Source organism: Jaculus jaculus, chromosome 10 (assembly GCF_020740685.1).
Source record: "Jaculus jaculus isolate mJacJac1 chromosome 10, mJacJac1.mat.Y.cur, whole genome shotgun sequence".
In the NCBI taxonomy this organism is placed as follows: Eukaryota; Metazoa; Chordata; class Mammalia; order Rodentia; family Dipodidae; genus Jaculus; species Jaculus jaculus.
Window position 1 is genome coordinate 96680442 of NC_059111.1, and position 20125 is coordinate 96700566.

At 43.8% G+C, this 20125-nt stretch overlaps 1 protein-coding gene and 2 pseudogenes across 4 annotated transcripts in view; 1 reads left to right on the forward strand and 2 right to left on the reverse strand.

The window, feature by feature from the left end:
- The window catches only part of Cnot4 (CCR4-NOT transcription complex subunit 4), a 151949-nt gene extending 146171 nt beyond the window's left edge, over positions 1-5778 (reverse strand). For all 4 annotated transcript variants that reach the window (XM_045160273.1, XM_004661188.3, XM_004661187.2 and 1 more), the window contains exon 1: positions 5666-5778. The gene's annotated coding sequence lies outside the window, so the exon portion shown is untranslated. The remainder of the gene's footprint in view (positions 1-5665) is intronic.
- An 8605-nt stretch (positions 5779-14383) lies between these two features.
- LOC101597315 lies at positions 14384-15140 on the forward strand (annotated as a pseudogene).
- Positions 15141-16766: 1626 nt separating this feature from the next.
- Positions 16767-16865, reverse strand: LOC123464173 (annotated as a pseudogene).
- Between the last annotated feature and the right edge of the window lie 3260 nt (positions 16866-20125).

Genomic DNA, 20125 nt, shown 5'->3' on the forward strand with positions numbered 1-20125 from the left:
TATTCAAAAATGAGTATGTGGGGGCTGGAGGATGGCTCAGCAGTTCAGGCACTTGCCTGCAAAGTCTAAGGATGTGGGTTCAATTCATCAGTACCTACATAAAGGCAGTTGCACAAAGTGGTACATGCATCTGGAGTTCATTTGCAGGAGCTAGAGGGCCTGGAGTGCCCATTCTCTCATTCTTGCACACGTGTACTCTGTTTCAAATAAAAAAAATATTAAAAATATATCTAAAGTGAATATTTGCAGATTGTTCCTAACAACTCTGATAAGTAACATAAATTTATAAAACGTTAGGACTATGGTAACAAGCTTTCTGTGATACATGCTATTCCACTGGGATGAAAACCATTTACAAATTCCATTTAGATTAAGAAATCCTTTGAGAAAATTATGTAGTACATTCTAGTTATAATGAGTGTTTCTAGAACAGCAAAAACCTTTATAACCTATTTCCCTACTGTTTTCTTCCAAACCAACTGAGCTTAACATAACTTCCTTCACAAAGAGTCAAGACAGTTATTACAGGTACTGACAGAGCTACCTGAATTTTTAAGCAAAATGAAGTTTTCACAATTTTAAACTATCTCACACATTCTACAAAAATAGCACAGTTTAAATAGATTTATCAAATATTATTTGCAGTCACATAAAAAAAACATTGACATAAGAGTATAGTTTCATCTTAAAACTGGGAAAAGGGAGAAAGGGAAAAAAGAAAAAGAAAAAAGGAAAGACTTTTAAAATCCAATTACTTAAACTGAGTTTTTCTCTTCAAGACACAAAATCCTGTTACAATAAAACACTCCAAAGAGCACTTGCCTAGTATGCATGAGGCTCAGGGTTTCTATACCAGAACCACACACAAAATAATAATAATAATAAATAAATATGTAAAAAAATTAATGCTACAAGCTCATCATCAGGCAACATCCTCTTTTACAAAGTGATATGTTAGCCCAGCACAGTAGCTCACACTTGTAACCCCAGCACTTAAGCAGGCTGAGGCAGAAGGCTCACTGCGTGTTTAAGGCCACTCTGGGCTACATACTGAGTTCTAGGCCAGCCTGAGTTACAGAGTGAGATCCTGTCACAAAACAACAATTAAAAAAAAAAAAGTAGGGCTGGAGAGATGGCTTAGCGGTTAAGCACTTGCCTGTGAAGCCTAAGGACCCCAGGTCGAGGCTCGATTCCCCAGGTCCCACGTTAGCCAGATGCACAAGGAGGCGCATGCATCTGGAGTTCGTTTGTAGTGGCTGGAGGCCCTGGCACACCCATTCTCTCTCTCTCTCTCTCTGTCACTTTCAAATAAATAAATAAAAATAAACCAAAAAAAAAATTTTTTTTTAAGTAATGAGTTCTAAGATATTGATAGAACTGCCACTTAGACTGAAGATAAAGGATTTGACAAAACAATTTGATTCTGTGTTTTGGTATTTGATTATATCTCCATCTCAACAGAATTATAGGTTTGTCTATACTAGTTTCTGAAAAATTTTATGCTTAACTTTAACAAATAATCTATTCAAGAATTCAACTGCCCCACAAAATGGAATATGCCTTTAATCCCAGCACCCTGGAGGAAGAAGTAGAAGGATCTCTGAGTTGGAGGCCACCCTGAGACTACAATTCCAGGTCAGGTCAGCCTGGGCTAGACTGAGACCCTACCTCAAAAAAACAAAAAATAAGTAAATAAATAAACTTGGCAGAAGGCATTTCAAATTATCAAGGAAAGTATGAGGCTGCTATATTTAAAATGTTACAACTAAAAACTTAAACCAGTCAGCCAGCATGGTGGCACACCCCTTAATCCTGGCCCTTGGGAGGCAGAGAGGTAGGAGAATCACCATGAGTTCGAGGCCACCCTGAGACCACATAGTGAATTCCAAGTCAGAATGATCTACAGCAAGACCCTACCTCAAAAAAAACAAAAATAAATAAGTAAATAAATAAAAGTAAAAAATAAAATTAAAAAACCATACAATTTCTTTTTTTCTTTTTGTTTTTGTTTTTCAAGGTAGGTTCTCACTCTAGCCCAGGGCAACCTAGAATTATAGTCTCAGGGTAGCCTCAAATTCACAGCGATCCTCCTACCTCTGCCTCCCAAGTGCTGGGATAAAAGGCATACGCCACCATGCCCAGCTTACAAATTTCTTAAGAAAGCTTCTTACTTTCTATCAAAGTGGCAAAGATCTTTCTATAGCTTCTTTAGACATATTAAAGATCTCTAAGTAAAGTCATTTTTACTTCAGAAGGCTGAAGCAAAGAATTTGATGACTGCAGGCAAAAGGTATGGATGGAGGAAACATTATTTAAGAAAATATTTAGTAGGACTGGAGAGATGGCTTAGCAGTTAAGGCACCTGCCTGTGAAACCTAAGGACCCAGGTTCAACTCCCCAGTACCTACGTAAAGCCAGATGCACAAGATGGTGCATGCGTCTGGAGTTTACAGTAGCTCAAGTCCCTAGGTATAACCATGCCCGGTCTGCCTCTTTCTCTCTCTCTCACTCATAAATAAGTAAAATATATTTAAAAAACAAAAGAAAATATTTAGTGAGATAATACCTTTGCAAAAAAAAAAAAAAAAAAAAGCCAAGTGCCACATGTTTTCTCTCATATGTGGATCCTAGCTACAGATGACTGGGCTTCTGCGTTGAGAATGAAAATACTTAGTAGCAGAGGCCAGTAAATAAAAAAAGGAGACATAAAGAGAAGAGAAAGGAAGGGAGAAAGGTACTTAATAGGTTGATATTGTATAAGTACAATGATTGTGATGGAGAGGTAATATGATGGAGAATGGAATTTCAAAGGGGAAAATGGGGGGGGGAGGGAATTAACACGGGATTTTTTTTATAATCATGGAAAATGCTAATAAAAATTTTAAAAAAAGATGTATTAAAATCATTCACCCCCTTCTATCAGACAAACATTCCTCTCCTGAGAACACTGCTTATGATTCAGCCAAGCACGACTGCCAAGAGTTTCTAGACCTGTATTAGGGATGGTCAAAGTGGCAAGCTTCTTTCTCTAACAGCATCTATTTTTTACTTGGACTTGTAGAACAGATATATTAAATATACTCTTTTTGATAAATTAAATAAAAATGATACGTTTTTTAATTCCAATGTATAACTAAGGACAATGTTTGCTATATAAATTGCTCCCAATTCTCAAGAGTGAAGATTTATTTAGTTTCTTAAAATAGGAGCTTAAGTGGCTGAAAAGAAAAGGGGGGAAACTTTATAAGCAGGCTTTCTCACATTAGTTTACCTTTAAAAAAAAATTGGGAGAAGCGAGGCATGGTGGCGCAAGACTTTAATCCCAGCACTCGGGAGGCAGAGGTAGGAGGGTCGCTGTGAGTTCAAGGCCACCCTGAGACAACAGAGTGAATTCCAGGTCAGCCTGGACCAGAATGAGACCCTCCCTCGAAAAAAAAAAAAAAAAAAAAAAAAATTTTACACACAAAGATATGTAAACTTACAATAATCCATTAATGGGCAAAAGTGACTAAACGAACTGTATTTATACTTACACTTACGGTATTATTACTTTTACCAACAAAAGACAGACTGCTGGGCTGGAGAGATGGCTCAGTGGTGGAGATGTTTGCCTACAATGTCTAACAACCAGGGTTTGATTCCCCAGTACCCACATAAAGCCAGATGCATAAAGTGAAGCATGCATCTGGAGTTCGTTTGCAGCGGCTGGAGGCCCTTGCGTGCCTATTTTTTCTCTGTCTGTTTCTCTCTACTTAGAAATAAATAAATAAAATATTTTAAAGTAATTATAATTATTAAAGAGACTGCTGCTACATGAGATTGTTGCCATGACTTTAAACATTTTTACATACATAACAAGAATACAATGATTAATTCATATTCAAACTTGACATGTGTATCTGGCCTACATAATCCTGTTTGTTTTCCTGATAATTCTTTATTTCACAGTAGCAAAGGCTCATTATGCTGTTAGTACATTTCAGTTGACTTTCACCAAGGCATAGACATCATAAGCCACCTCTTGCTTTTAGTTTTATGCTTCTTACTACATCTATGTATAAACTTTATGATTTCCCCCCCATCCCAGCCTTTCCTTTCCTATGAAAAAAAAAAAAATGCAAGATATTTAAGTTTACCCAAAAAAATGACTTTTCTCCCGCATACATATGCTCTATAGAATTGATCCTGATAGCCACTATCCTAGAAATTCAAGACAGAACTTCTCAGATCCAAAAACACTAAGTAAATTTAGTATTAGCTAGAGAGGAAATCACTTCAATCATAAACAAAAAATGTCATTAATTACGCTGAACATCAATATAACAGCCGATTCATAATCGACTTTCGATATAAAAAGGATCTGTAACCCACATATAATCGGAGTGTCATTTATGTTCGCTTATGGAGATCACGGACGAGTTGAGCGCATGTGTGCCAGATTTATCTTATTTTGAAATGCTTGTGCTGATAGTTAAGGGTATAATCAGAGCCCACATCAAGTGTCCTGGGGAGAGGCAATTCGGGAGAATGCTTAGTGGCATGGAGAAGATCCAAAATGGGGCGGGGGGGGGGGGAAGTGTTGGGAAAGAAAGCCATACCCCATCAAAGCGAACCATCAAGGAATACATCACTGAAAGCAGGTAAGTAAATAAATAAATAAAACCTCCGTCCCTTGAGTGAGCAGCCTGAAGAAAAGATCTTGCCTGGTAACGTTAACAGCATCCTATCTCACTTCATTCACTTTCCCAACTTCCTTCACTTTGCAACAACCAACACGGCGGTGGCGGGAGGAGGAAGGGGGGGGGTTGGTGTCCCCTCTTCTGGAAGTGTGTGTGGAAAGAATCTGCATTAGGAAGGAGGGAAGGAACGGCCGCACGGAGCTCAGGAAGAGGGAGAAACAGGTGGGTGAGGAGGAGGAGCAGCAGCATTATCTAAATACTTGCGGGGCAGCTCCCGGGATGACAGATGCGGTGACCGTCCGGAGGAGACTGCACGGAGCGAGCAGCTCTAGGCTGGCAGGGGGGCGGCGGCGGCGGCGCGGGGGGTGAGGGGGCAAAGGCCCCGTTCAGAGGCGGAACCGTGGGGTGGGGGGAAACACACACACACGCCCACCCACCCAGCCGCACGCCCCAGCAGCAAAGGAAGGAGCGGGCAGCGGGCTGCCACCGACGAGCATCGCCCCCCGCCCGGCCCGGGTCCGAGAGGGGCCGGTCGGAAAGGACGTCAGCGAGGAGGGGGCGGGAAGGGTGGAGGGGGGGGGCGCAGAGGACCTAGCCCCGAGCGGAGGAGGTGAAAATAAATAAAACGTGAGGGGCAACGCAGGAGACGAGGAGCTGTCTGGAGTCCCCCCGGTGGAAGAAACGATTGTCGGTCGGGGCACGGAGTCGCCGCCGCGGGCCGGCCCGGCTCCCCGTTCCCGGGGCTGGCGTAGAGGGGACGGCGAGGAAGAGGAGGAGGAGGAGGAGGAGGAGGGTGAAGCCGAGGCGGGGAGGGAGTGTGGGGTGGGGAGGACGGGGGGTGCGGCCTGCACGGTCCCGGCGAAGCCTCCGCTCTCTCGTAGCCGGTCAGCCCCGGGGGCTTTTCCGCCCCCCAGCGGAGCCCAGCCCCGCACACCCCGCACACGCACACACACACACTCACACACACACACACACTCATTACTCACCCGCCTTTGCCTTTTTGCCTCGCTTTTCCCCTCAGCCGAATTCCACGCGCCGCCGCGTCCTCACGAGAGACCAATGAACGAGTGTCGGGGGAGGGGGGGTTGGGGGAAACAACAAAAAAAAAAAAAGAAAAAGAAAAAAAAACCGCAAACAACAACTCTTCAGAACCGGACCTGACTGCTTCGGTGAGTCCGACCTTTACGGCTCACAGAGAGACAGGAGAGAGAGAGACAGACAGACAGACAGACTCTCAGCTTTCGGTGGGTTCCACAGCCAGACGGGCCACCATCTTACATTAGGGTAAGACTCCTCCGGTCTGTGGTGCGCAGGCGCACGCCGATTCGTCCGGGAGGGGCTGGGGGGAGGGGCGGGACGAGCGGCAAGCGGGTCTACTAGGAGAGGTTGCGACGGCCTCGGTCCGCGGCACGCCGGGAGTTGTAGTCTGCGGACGGTGGTCGCCCAGGGGCACGCCGGGAGTTGTAGTTCGCGGACGGTCATAGCCCAGGGGCACGCTGGGAATTGAAGTCATTCCCGGACAAGGGCGCTTCTCCGGGAGCTTTTCCACGCTCACGTGTCTTCTGCACCGCCGGCTTTCTTTCGTGTTTTGCTTCCTCCTCAGTGCGGCGCCAATGTCACGGACCGGAGGAGTTTTTTTTCGTTAGCGTGCTGCTGAAAACTAGGAAGCCAAAACTCAAGGACTATTAATGGAGGGAGAGAGAGAAGGGGCTGCTAAAGATGTCTCTTCTCCGCCCCGCCCCGCAGGGATTGGTACCTAACCCGAGCCGAGTGGAGATGGAAGAAGGTTGGGGATGTGGAAGAGCGCGGGATTTGATCTGGACTTGAAGATGTGGTTGCCCACGGCGGCCGTGGGGAAAGTCAGCGTTAACTCCGGTCCCAGTCTTTGCTCATGCTGGCCCCCACTCCCACGCCTTGACCTCGTCCTTAACCTAAGACCGCCAGCGAAGGAACACCGTGGAACTGCAGCGTGCACCTTTCCCAACGGAGCTCCTGCTCTTAACCCCGCGTGGGGCTCTGGGGCTGTGCACTGCAAACTCTACAAAAACAGGCCGGTTCAGAGCCCAGGGGGAACGGCTCGGCAGGTTCACACACTCCGTGCACTCAACACACGGCACGGAAAATAGTATAGCTGCAGTCCCTGCCTACATGCAGGAATCCTAAATCACAAAAATCAATTTACTGATTACGTGCTGGGATGCCTCCTGGAACTCTAGTGAAAGCGGCGCTCCAAGCAGTCGGTTTGGCTTATTGCTTGTATTCTTTTTTTTTTTTTTTTTTTTGTCTTGTTTTGTTTTGTTTTCCGAAGTAGGTAGGGTCTCACTGTAGCTCAGGTTGACCTGGAATTCACTATGGAGTCTCAGGGTGGTCTCGAACTCACGGCGATCTCCTACCTCTGCCTTTATTGCTTGTATTCTTGTTTGGAAATTGGGGTTAGGTGAGGGAATTACCATCGTTTATTGTATATAATTATGAAAGTTGTCAATAAAAGAAAAAAAGCCAGGCGTGGTGGCGCACGCCTTTAATCCCTGCACTCGCGAGGCAGAGGTTGGAGGATCGCTGTGAGTTCGCAGCCACCCTGAGACTCCATAGTGAATTCCAGGTCAGTCTGTGCTACAGTGAGTGAGACCCTACCTGGGGAAAAGAAAGAAAGAAAAACGTTTTTTTCTGAGCATCACTCTCAAGCAAAAAGGATTTGGGGGGGGTTTGTTTTTGTTTTTCACTTTTTTTTTTTTTTTTTTTCTCTCTCTCTCGAGGTAGGGTCTCGCTCTAGACCAGGCTGACCTGCAATTCACTGGATAGTCTCAGGATGGCCGCGAACTCAAGGCGATCCTCCTACCTCTGCTTCCCGAGTGCTGGGATTAAAGGCCTGCGCCACCAGGCCCCGCCAACCCAGTTTTTAGTGAAGAATTGAAATATGTAATACTCTCACACTTAACCATAAATTTGAAAGTATAGACTCCTGTGAAATGATTATCCAAACGCAAAGATTGGGCTGGGCGTGGTCGTCATCCTGCCTCAGCCTCTGCTGTGCTACCACCCAGCCCAGCTCATTTTCTCCATTATTGAAGACCAGAATCCGGAAGGACCGTTCTGAAGAATTACCTATCTGAAGCCAGGGGGAAAAATACCTATTTATCATTATACTTAATTAATAATTAGATACCTAATTATCTGGACATGATGGTGCGCAACTATAATCCCAGTACCCAGGAGGCTAACGTAAGAGGATTGCCACAAGTCTGAACTACAAAATGAGGACCAGTCTGGGCTACATAACAAGACTTTGTCTCAAAAAAGAATTGCCAGCCGGGTGTGGTGGCACGCGCCTTGAATCCCAGTACTGGGGAGGCAGAGGTAGGAGGATCACCGTGAGTTCGAGGCCACCCTGAGGCCCCATAGTGAATTCCAGGTCAGCCTGGAATAGAGGGAGACCCTACCTCGAGAAAAAAATAAAATAAAAATTGCCAAAGGGGCTGGAGAAATGCCTCAGCAGTTAAAGGTGCTTGCTTGCAAAGCCGGACAGTCTGGGCTTGATCATCCAGTACCCACATAAAGCCAGATACACAAAGTTGCACATGTATCTGGAGTTGGTTTGCAATGACAGGAGGCCCTGGTATCCCCCCACTCATTCTCTCTCTCTCAAATAAATGAATAAATTATTTTTTTCAAAGTAGGGTCTCACTCTAGCCCAGGCTGACCTGGAATTCACTATGGAGTCTCACAGTGGCCTCAAACATACAGCAATCCTCCTACCCCCTTCCCCGCGCCCCCCCCCCCGCCCCAAGGGCTGGGATTGAAGGTGTGAGCCACCATGCCCAGCTCAATAAAATATTTTTTAAAAAAGAATTACCTAGTTGACTGGCAGATTTACTAAACATACTTTCCTAAAATAAATATTTTCATAATATCCCTTTTATTATCCTATAGTGAAATTAATTTGTAATATATTCTACATATGTTTATGATTGTGTTTTAAATCAAAATAATGCTCTACACTAGGCATGGCAGCTCACACCTGTAATCCCAGCACTTAGAAGACTAAGGCAGGAGGATTGCCCTCAAAGTTGAGGTGAGGGGCTGGAGAGATGGCTTAGAGGTTAAGCACTTGCCTGTGAAGCCTACGGACCCCGGTTCAAGGCCCAATTCCCCAGGACCCACGTTAGCCAAATATACAAGGGGGCATACGCGTCTGGAGTTCTTTGCAGTGACTGGAGGCCCTGGCGTGCCCATTCTCTCTCTCTCTTTCTCTCTCTCTCTCTCTCTCAATCTCTCTCCCCCTCTCTCTCTGCCTTCCTCTCTCTTTCTCTGTCACTCTCTAATAAATAAATAAAACTGAACAAAAAAAAAAATTAAAAAGAAAGTTAAGGTGAGCCTAGTTAATAGAGTGAGTTCCATACCAGCCAGGGCTACCAAGTAACACCTGTCTCAAAAAAAATAAATAAATATCTTCTGTTTATAATACAAAAAGCACAAAGAACCAAGTAAAGTAATCTCAGTTTATAATCCCAGTTACTCAAGATGCTACTGAGGGAAGAGGATATTAAATTTGAGATCTCCCTAAGCTAAATATCAACTTTTAAGGCCAATTTAGGCAAATTAGCAAGACCTTGTCTCAAAATAAAAATCAAGGACTATGGGCTGGAGGGATGACTTAGCAGTCAAGACGTTTGCCTGCAAAGCCAAAGGACCTAGGTTCAATTCCCCAGGACCCACGTTAGCCAGATGCACAGGGGGGGCAAACACGTCTGGAGTTCATTTGCAGTGGCTGGAGGCCCTGGTGCACCCATTCTGTCTCTCTCCCTCGCTCACTTGCTCGCTCACTCGCTCCCTCCACCCCCCCCTCTCTCTCCCCTCCCTCTTTCTCTGTCAAATAAATAAATAAACTTTTTTTTTTTTTTTTTAAATCAAGGGCTAGCTGGGCATAGTGGTGCATGCCTTTAATGCCAGCACTAGGGAGGCAGAGGTAGGAGGATTCCCGTGAGTTCAAAGCTACCCTGAGACCACATAGTGAATTCCAGGTCAGTGTGGGCTAGAGCAAAACCCTGCCTTAAAAAAAAAAAAAAAGAAAGAACAGGAAAAAAAAGGAAAAACAATCAAGGGTCGGAGTGGTAGATAAGTTTCAGAAACGTTAGCCTAGTACAAGACTCTGTGTTCAATCTTCAGTAATGCAGAAAAAGTCATAATAAAATTATTTAATTATTTGTATTTTAATACATAAATGGTTAAGTATGAATATTCTAAGAAATAGAATGAGTTCATCATGTGCTCGCACTTATAAATAAAATCCCCATGTATGTGAGTGCTACAAATACCCACTGACATAGTTATGGTTTTTGGCCATCTCTGATGGACATCAGTGATCTGTCCTCAGTCCTCAGTTGTACTGTTAGAGGCATTTCTAGAACACCCATTGTTGTTTAAAAAAAAACAAAACACACAAACAAGCTGGGTGTGGTGGAGCACGCCTTTAATCACAGCACTTGGGAGGCAGAGGTAGGAGGATCACCATGAGTTCAAGGCCACCCCGAGACTAAATAGTGAATTCCAGGTCAGCCTGGATTAGAGTGAAACCCTACCTCAGAAAAAAAAAGAAAAAGAAAGAAAGAAAAACCACAAACAGGCTGGAGAGATGGCTCAGCACTTAAAACACTTGCCTCCAAAGCCTAACAAACCCAGGTTTAGTACCCACATAAAACCAGATGCACGCCTTTAATCCCAGCACTCGGGAAGCAGACATAGGAGGATCGCCATGAGTTCGAGGCCACCCTGAGACCCCATAGTGAATTCCAAGTCAGCCTGGGCTAGAGTGAGACCCTACCTCGAAAAAACAAAAAACAAAAACAAAAAAAACAGATGCACAAAGTGACACATGCATCTGGAATTTGTTTGTAATTGCTAGAGACCCTGACATGCCTATTCTCTCTCTCTCTTCCCCTCCCTCCCTCCATCCTTGCAAATAAATAAAAATATTTTTTTTTAAAAACAAAACTTTTGGGGCTGGAGAGATGGCTTAGTGGTTAAACGTTTGCCTGTGAAGCCTCTCTCTCTCTCTCTGTCTTTCTCTTTCTCTCTCTCTGTCACTTGCAAATAAATAAATAAATAATAAAACACAACTTTCTATGCCAGGCATGGTGGTGCACTCCTTTAATCCCAGCTATTGGGAGGCACAGGTAGAAGGATCGCTGTGAGTTCAAGGCCACCCTGAGATTACCTCCTGAATTCCAGGTCAGCCTGGGCTAGAGTGAGACTCTGTCTCAAAAAAAAAACTTTCTGTGCTTGTATAAAACACGCTACATCTTATCTAATTATATACATTCAGATAATTATAGACAAATTTTTCACCTATGATAGGACATTTAAAAGTCATGAGGAGGCTAGAGAGATGGCTAAGTGGTTAAGGTGCTTGCCTGTGAATCCTAAGGACACCTGTTCAACTCCCCAGAGCCCATGAAAGCCAGACGCACAAGGTGATGCATGAGCAATGTTGCACATGTGCACAAGGTGGTAATTGCAGTGGCTAGAAGCCCTGGCATGCCAATTCTCTTTCTCTCTCTCTCTCTCTTTCTCTTGTTCTTGCTCTCATTTAAAAGAAGTAATGAGGGACATTAAATATCTCTTTATTGTGAAGAACAACAGGTTCCCACGTTTTAAAGTATTATTTATTTATTTGAGAAAGAAGTAAAGAGGGGGCTGAAAAGATGGCTTAGCAGTTATGACACTTGTCTACCAAGCCAAAGGATTCAGGCTTGATTCCCCAGGACCCATATGAAACCAGATGCACAAAGTGGCACATGTGTCTGGAGTTCATTTGCAACAGCTAGGCCCTGGTGTGTCCATTCTCTATCTTTCTGTCCCTCTCTCAAACAAATTATTTTTTTTAATTTTTATTTATCTGAAAGAGAGGGAAAGAGGTGTTTATATATATATATGTGTATATATATATATATATATAGAGAGAGAGAGAGAGAGAGAATGAGAATTGGCGCTCCAGTGCCTCTAGCCAATGCAAACTAACTCAATGCATGCACCACCTTACATGGGTACTGGAGAATGGAACCTAGGTCCTTAGGCTTTGTAGGTAAGTGCCTTAACCACTAGGTTACCTCTCCAGCCCTAAACTTTTTTTTATTTTTTTGGAGCAGGGTGAGGGGTTGCTTACAAGAACAATACATGACTGAAAGGTAGCTATATCACCTTAAAAGCGTACCCCCGCATAGATCGCACTTTCCAGGAAGGGTAACATACCTGATTCCTGTATTCTAAGGGCCAATAGTACTACCTCCCAGAGTGTCCAACACTAGGGGCAATGCCACTCCTATGCTGAGAACCCTTCATTGATGAAGAGTAACAATAAGGCAGTCACAGTGCTTAGGTCGTGAATTGTTTAGAGAGTAACTACCATTTTAGGCTGTTTCTCCTTTCACTACACTGTCTTTATAAATTGCTACCTTGGTGATGAATTTGTTTCATACATCGTTAAAAGCAGATGATTCTGCTGTGTGGGGAATGGATTGGAGAAAAACAAGAATGAAAATGGAACAACTAAGTAAGAATGTTTCAGTCAACCCAGATGGTTAGTCTGGCTGTGGTGGCAGTAAGGAGAGAACAAAGGTGATGAATTCAACACACTTTTTTTTTTTTTCTCTTTTGCAATTGAAATGTTAGGACTCAGTGATTAGCCACATATATGAAGTGACTCAGGTTGTTCTGGATTAAATGGCCATGAAGATGGTGACTCCTTTGATTAAAACCCAAAAGGAGCATGATGAATATTGAAATGGCATCTGCAGAACGTAGGAGGATAAATTAATCTGAAAATGAGGCAGGATTTCAGAGGAATCATGATTGCTCCCTTGAGATTGGTACATTTGAAAATCATGTTAAGGGCTGGACAGATGGCTTAGTGATTAAGGCACTTGCTTACAAAGCCAAAGGATCCAGATTCGATTCCCCAGTACCCATATAAGCCAGATGCACAAGGTAGCATATGTGTTTGGAGTTCATTTGCAGCAGCTGGAGGTCCTGGCACACCCATTCTCTCCCCCCCCCACCTCATCTCAAATAAGCAAGTAACAATAAGTATTTCAAAAACAAAAAACATGTTGAAGACAAGTGTGGTTGTGCAGGCTTTTTTTTTAATTAATTAATTTATTTATTTATTTGAGAATGACAGACACAGAGAGAAAAACAGATAGAGGGAGAGAGAGGGAATGGGCGCACCAGGGCTTCCAACCTCTGCAAACGAACTCCAGATGCTTGCGCCCCTTGTGCATCTGGCTAACGTGGGACCTGGGAAACCGAGCCTCGAACTGGGGTCCATAGGCTTCACAGGCAATCGCTTAACCACTAAGCCATCTCTCCAGCCCTTGTGCAGGCTTTTAATCCCAGCACTAAGGAGGCAGAGGTAGGATGATCACGGTGAGTTCAGTGCCACCCTAAAACTACATAGTGAATTCCAGGTCAGCCTGGGCTAGAGCGAGACCCTACCTCGAAAAATCAAAAAACAAAAACAAAACAAAACAAAAATAGGGCTGGAGTGATGGTTTAGCAGTTAAGGAGCTTGCCTGTGAAGCCAAAGGACCTCTGTTTGAATCCCCAGGACCCATGTAAGACAAAAGCACAAGGTGGTACATGCATCTGGAATTCGTTTACAGTGGCTAGAAGCCCGGGTGTGCCCAGTCTCTCTTTCTCTCTGCATGTTTCCCTCTCTCAAATAAATAAATATAAACAAAATATTTTTTTTTTATTTTTTATTTAATTGAGAGCAACAGACACAGAGAGAAAGACAGATAGAGGGAGAGAGAGAGGATGGGCACGCCAGGGCTTCCAGCCTCTGCAAACGAACTCCAGACGCGTGTGCCCCCTTGTGCATCTGGCTAACGTGGGACCTGGGGAACCGAGCCTCGAACCGAGGTCCTTAGGCTTCACAGGCAAGCGCTTAACCGCTAAGCCATCTCTCCAGCCCAAAAATGAAATATTTTAAAAAAGAAAAAAAATCATGGTGAGATGCCAAGGGTGTAGATAGTGGTAGAGCACCACATGCTAAGCCTAGGGTTCAATGCCCAGCACAAAAAATTAAGTAAGAATCATGACAATTATAATTTCTCCAGCTTAGTGATTTTTCCCTAGTCATAATACTCCTATGCTTCTGTTTTGCCATAGAAATTATATAACTGGCATGAGATGGGAGATGGAGAATGAAACCAGGCAAGCGTTAATGGGTAAGCAATATGATAGGTTTCCCTTTTTACAACTTTTTTTTGTTTGTTTGTTTGTTTTGAGGTAGGGTCTCACTCTGTCCCAAGCTGACCTGGAATTCACTATGTAGTCTCAGGGTGGCCTCGAACTCCTCCTTTGTGATCCTCCTGTCTCTGCCTCCCGAGCACTGGGATTAAAGGTGTGTGCCACCACATCAGGCTTTTTAAACCTTTATAAATTATTCACATAGCCAGGTGTGGTAATGCACACCTTTAATCTCAATACTCAGGAGGCTGAGGTAGGAAGGTCACCATGAATACAAGGTCAGCCTGGGCTCAAGTGAGACCGTGCTTCAAGAAAAAAAAAATAATAATCAAAGGCTGGAGAGATGGCTCAGTGGTTAAGATGCTTGCTTACAAAGTCTGATGACCTAGGTTCAGTTTCCCAGTACCCATGTAAATCCAGATGCACAAAGTGGCGCATGTGTCTAGAGTTCTTTTGCAATGGCAAAAGGCCCTGGTGAACCTACCAAGCAGGTCAAGGGCATTGTAGACTAAGTGGTTCTTATCCCCAGGAGCAGGGAGTCCTGTCCCTCTGGAGTGGTACCACCTGGCCAATGCATTCAGACACTTCCCCACCCAGGCTGTCAACTTTGCCTTTAAGGATAAATACAAGCAGATCTTCTTAGGTGGTGTGGACAAGAGTGCCCGATCTGGGTACTACCTTGCAGGAAACCTAGTCAGATGGCATCCCTGGGGCCACATCCTTGTGCTTTGCATACCCTCTTGGTTTTGCCTATATCCCTCTAGAAGCTGATGTGGGCAAAGCTGGGGCTGAAAAGGAATTCAGAGTCCTTGCTGACTGCCTGTTTAAGATCTGCAAGTCTGATGGCCCTGTATCAAGGCTTTAATGTGACTGCACACGGTATTGTCGTCTACCGAGCTGCCTACTTTGGTATCTGACGACACTTCCAGATCCCAAGAACACTCACATCTTCGTCAGCTGGATGATTGCACAGACCGTCACTGTGGCTGCTGTCCTGACTTCCTGTCCCTGTGATACTGTTCCCCGTGGCATCATCACCTTGATGATGCAATCAGGACGCAAAGGAAGTGGTGTCATGTACACAGGCACACTTGAGCTGGGGAGGAAGATTGCTCGTGACGAAGGAAGCAAGGTTTTTTATCCCCAAATGTTCTCAGAGGCATGGGTGGTGTTTCCATGCTTGTCTTGTATGACAAAATCAAGAAGCTCACATGATTCTTTTCCTAGGTGCTCCTTTTGTAAATAAGCATGTTGTATTATAGAAATACATTTTTCTTCAAATTATTTTTTATGCTTTATTTATTTATTTAAGAGAGAAAGAGGCAGAAAGAGAATGGGTGCGCCGGAGCCTGTAGCCACTGCAAATGAACTCCACATGCTTGTGCTACCTTCTGCTTTACATGGGTACTGGGGAATTGAGCCTGGGTCCTCTGGCTTTGCAGGCAAGTGCCTTAACTGCCAAACCATCTCTCCGGCCCTTATAGAAGATATCTTGAGCATTCTGGGCATTCTCTGAGTTATCAGGGACAAGTATTTATCAACATGGATCTTCCCCTCCAGACTGTAAACCAAAATAACTTTCTTCTCATCAACTGCTGTTTTGTTGTTGTTTGTTTGTTTGTTTTTGAGCTGGGTCTCACTGTAGCCCAGGCTGACCTGGAATTCACTCTGTTTGTTTGCTTGTTTTTTTGGTTTTTCAAGGTAGGGTCTCACACTAGCCCTGGCTGACCTGGAATTCACTATGTAGTCTCAGGGTGGCCTTGAACTCACGGCGATCCTCCTACCACGCCCGGCTTTTTGGGAATTCACTCTGTATTCACTCGAACTCACAGTGATCCTCCTATCTCTGCTTCTCCAGTGCTGGGAATAAAGGCGTGTGCCACCACACCTGGCTTAAACTTTTTGTTTTATTTTTACTTATATTTGAGAGAGAAAGAGGCAGAGATGGAAAGAGAGGGAGAGAGAATAAGTGCACCAAGGTCTTCAGCCACTGCAAATGAACTCCAGGCACATGCATCATCTCGTGCACCTGTCTTATGTAGAGCCTAGGAAATCGAACTTGGGTCTTTGAGCTTTGCTAAGTCGTCCCTCCAGCTCTCATTTTTTTTAAAATATTGTATTTATTTATTTGAGAGAGAGAGAAAGGGAGCAAAGGCATTGAGAGCGAGAAAGAGAGAATGGGCATGCCAGGGCCTCTAGCCATTGCAAACGAATTCAGACACTACCTTGTGTATCTGGCTTTACATGGGTACTAGGAATTCAAACTCCAGTCCTTAGGCTTTGAAGGCAAGCACCTTAACTGCTGAACCATCTCTCTAGGCCCCCCAAAAGTTTTGTTTTTAACTTCTTTTAACCCCAGCACTCAGAAGGTTGAAGTAGGAGGATTGCCCTGACTTCAAGGCTAGCCTGGGCTACAGACTGTGTTCCAGGTTAGCCTGGGTCACCGTGAGACCCTGCTTCAAAAAAAATTTTTTTTTCAAGGTAGGGTCTCACTCTAGCCCAGGCTGACCTGGAATTCACTATGTAGTCTCAGGGTGGCCTCGAACTCATGGTGATCCTCCTACCTCTGCCTCGTGAGTGTTGTGATTAAAGGCATGCACCACAAGACCTGGCAGAAATAAATAAATTTTAAATATTTATTTATTTATTAGAGAGAGAATGAGAGAATGGGCATACCAGGGGCTCTAGCCACTGCAAACGAACTCCAGACACATGTGCCACAATGTGTATCTGGCTTTCCTGGGTTCTGGGGAGTCAAACATGGGTCCTTAGGCTATGCGGGCAAGTGCTTTAACCACTAAGCCATCTCTCCAGCCCAAAAATAAATAAAATATTTTTTTAAATAATATGGAATGCTTCACGAATTTGCGTGTCATCCTTGCGCAGGGGCCATGCTAAACTTCTCTGTATCATTCCAATTTTAGTATATGTGCTGAGCACAGATAAATAAAAAAAGAGAGAGAGAGAGAGAGAGAGAAAATACAGCCAGGCATAGTAATGCATGCCTGAGACTACAGAGTAAATTCCAGGGCTAGAGTGAGGCTTTACTCAAAAAAAACAAAAGAGGAAATACAGATGGCCCATTAATGTATACCCTTCAACTAAACAGTTCCCCTCCTGGGTGTGTGCCCACATGGCTGTGAATCTGACAGGGTTATGCCAGTAACCTTAATGGCAGCTTTACCTGTAATAACAACAGCATTGGAGGCAGCCCAAATGTTAATCAATAGCACAGTGGATGAATAAATTGCGGTAGTAGTTTAATACAGTGTAATGTGATACAGGAAAAAAAATGAACTAGATCTTCAATTTCAAGAATAGATTTCAAGCCAGGCTTGGTGGTGTAATCTCAGCACTTGAGAATGGAAGCAGGAGAATCAGGAGTTCAGTGTCATCCTTGGCTACATAGCAAGCCTGGTCAGCAAAGAAAGCATTTCAAAAACAAAATATAGGGCAACACCAGACATGGTGGCGCATGCCTTTAATCCCAGCACTCGGGAGGTGGAGGTAGGAGGATTGCCTTGAGTTCGAGGCCACCCTGAGACTCCATAGTAAATTCCAGGTCAGCCTGGGCTAGAGTGAGACCCTATCTCGAAAAAAACAAATTAATAAAAATAAAAAATATGTACATAGGGCAAAGAAAACAATGACACAAATGAATGGATGATAGTGTGAAACATTTTATATATGAAGCTCAAAAGCAGGCAAAACTATGCATAGAATTATAGACAGTGAAAATTACAAAGGAAAACAAGTAATAAATTTTACAATAATGGGGCTGAAGAGATGGCTTAGCTTTTCCCTTGTAAGCATGAGGGCATGAGTTTGATTACTTAGCTGGGTGTGGCCAAGTGTGTTGATAACCCAAGTCCTATGAGGAGCAGAGACCAAAGACTTGCTGAAACTCATGAAAAGAGCAAGCTCAGGAATCATGAGATCTGTCTCACGGAAACACAGATTGGCAATGGAGGGGGCCCCATGCATGCATTCTTCTTGGGCGTCTACACTTGCGTGCACAGGGTGGACACATCTGCACACACATGTAAATACACCACATGTACTACACACACACACACACACACACACACACACACACACACACTTTACCATCATGACTTCTCCTAACAGGTGCAAGTCCTTAGAAAGTTACAAGGGATCTTCTAAGAAACTGGATGCTAGTCTGTTTTTTCTTTTTTTTTTTCCAATTTTTTTTTTTGGTTTACTTTTATTTATTTATTTATTTGAGAGTGACAAACAGGCAGTTAGAGAATGGGCGCACCAGGGCCTCCAGCCACTGCAAAAGGGCTCCAGACGCGTGTGACCCCTTGTGCATCTGGCTAACATGGGTCCTGGAGAATCGAGCCTCGAACCAGGGTCCTTAGGCTTCACAGGCAAGTGCTTAACCATTAAGCCATCTCTCCAGCCTTTGTTTTGTTTTGTTTTGTTTTTTAATTTTTATTTATTTATTTGAGAGCGACAGACACAGAGATAAAGACAGATAGGGGGAGAGAGAGAGAATGGGCGCGCCAGGGCTTCCAGCCTCTGCAAACGAACTCCAGATGCGTGCGCCCCCTTGTGCATCTGGCTAACGTGGGACCTGGGGAACCGAGCCTGGAACCGGGGTCCTTAGGCTTCACAGGCAAGTGCTTAACCACTAAGCCATCTCTCCAGCCTTTGTGGTTTTTTTTTTTTTAAGCTGTTATAGACACACAGATCTTCACGTTATTTTCATGAGATACAAATGCATTTTGAACTGACTTAAATGTGTGACATATGTTATGCTACAATGTTCTGGACCATACTAATGAAAACATTGAATTAAGAGTCAATTTAGGGCTGGAGAAGATGGCTTAGCGGTTAAGGCATTTGCCTGCAAAGCCAAAGGACCTCGGTTTGATTCCCCAGATGCACAAGGTGGCGCATGAATCTGGAGTTAGTTTTCAGTGGCTGAGGCCCTGACGCACCTATTCTCTCGCTTTCTCCTCCCATATGTCTTTCTCAAATAAATAAATAAATAATAATTTTTTAAATAGTCAATTTTTTTTCTTTTGAAAGATATCCAGTCTGAATAGTTTCTTTTAGTCTGAATATTTTTCCCAGTTATATTTTTCTGTTGTTTTTTTTTTCTTTGAGATAGGTCTAGCTGTAGCCAAGACTGACCTGAAATTCACTATGTAGTCTCAGGGTGGCCTCAAACTCATGGCCATCCTCCTACCTCTGCCTCCCAAGTGCTGGGATTAAAGGCGTGTGCCACTACACCCGGCTGCCAGCTACTTTTGCCTGTCTTTCAAGAAATATATAATCCCTCTCTTATCCAGCAATTTTTTTTAACTTCACATGTGGAGATTAATGCAGTATTATTTACTGCATCGACGACTGAATGAGAAAACACATATCTCAATAGATGGAGAAAAAGCTTTCAGTAGAAGTCAATATTCAATTGTTAAAAAATTTTTTAAGAGCTGGGGAGATGGCTCATAGATAAAAGTACTTGCTAGCCAAGCATGGTGGTGCATGCCTTTAATCCCAGCACTTGGGAGGCAGAGGTAGGGGGATTGCTATGAGTTCAAGGCCACCCTGAGACTACAGAGTAAATTCATGTTCAGCCTGGGCTTGTGCAAGACCCTAACTCAACCCTGACCCCCCCCCCAAAAAAAACAAATATTCACTACTGCCATGGGTACTATCCAGCATCATAGTCTAGCCAAAGCAGAACTATTTTAAATTTTTAAAAACAAAATAGCACTAAAACAAAAGAGAAAACATTCATTATATACAGGTATTATGATTGTTGGTATAGAAAATTCAAAATAATACAAGAAAAAAACTATAGAGTTCAATAAAGTTATTTATTTATTTGAGAGTGACAGAGAGAGAAGTGGCAGACACAGAGAGAGAGATGTGTGCGCCAGGGCCTCCAGCCACTGCAAAAGAACTCCAGATGTATGTGCCACCTTGTGCATATGGCTTATGTGGGTCCTGGGGAATCAAGCCTCAAACCAGGTTCCTTAGGCTTCACAGGCAAGCACTTAACCACTAAACCATCTCTCCAGCCCTCAATAAGGTGTTTTTGTTGTTGTTTGTTTGTTTTCTTTTTTCAAGGTAGGGTCTTGCTCTAGCCCAGGCTGACCTTGAATTCACTGTGTAGTCTTAGGGTGGCATCAAACTCACAGTGACCCTTCTACCCCTGTTGGAATTAA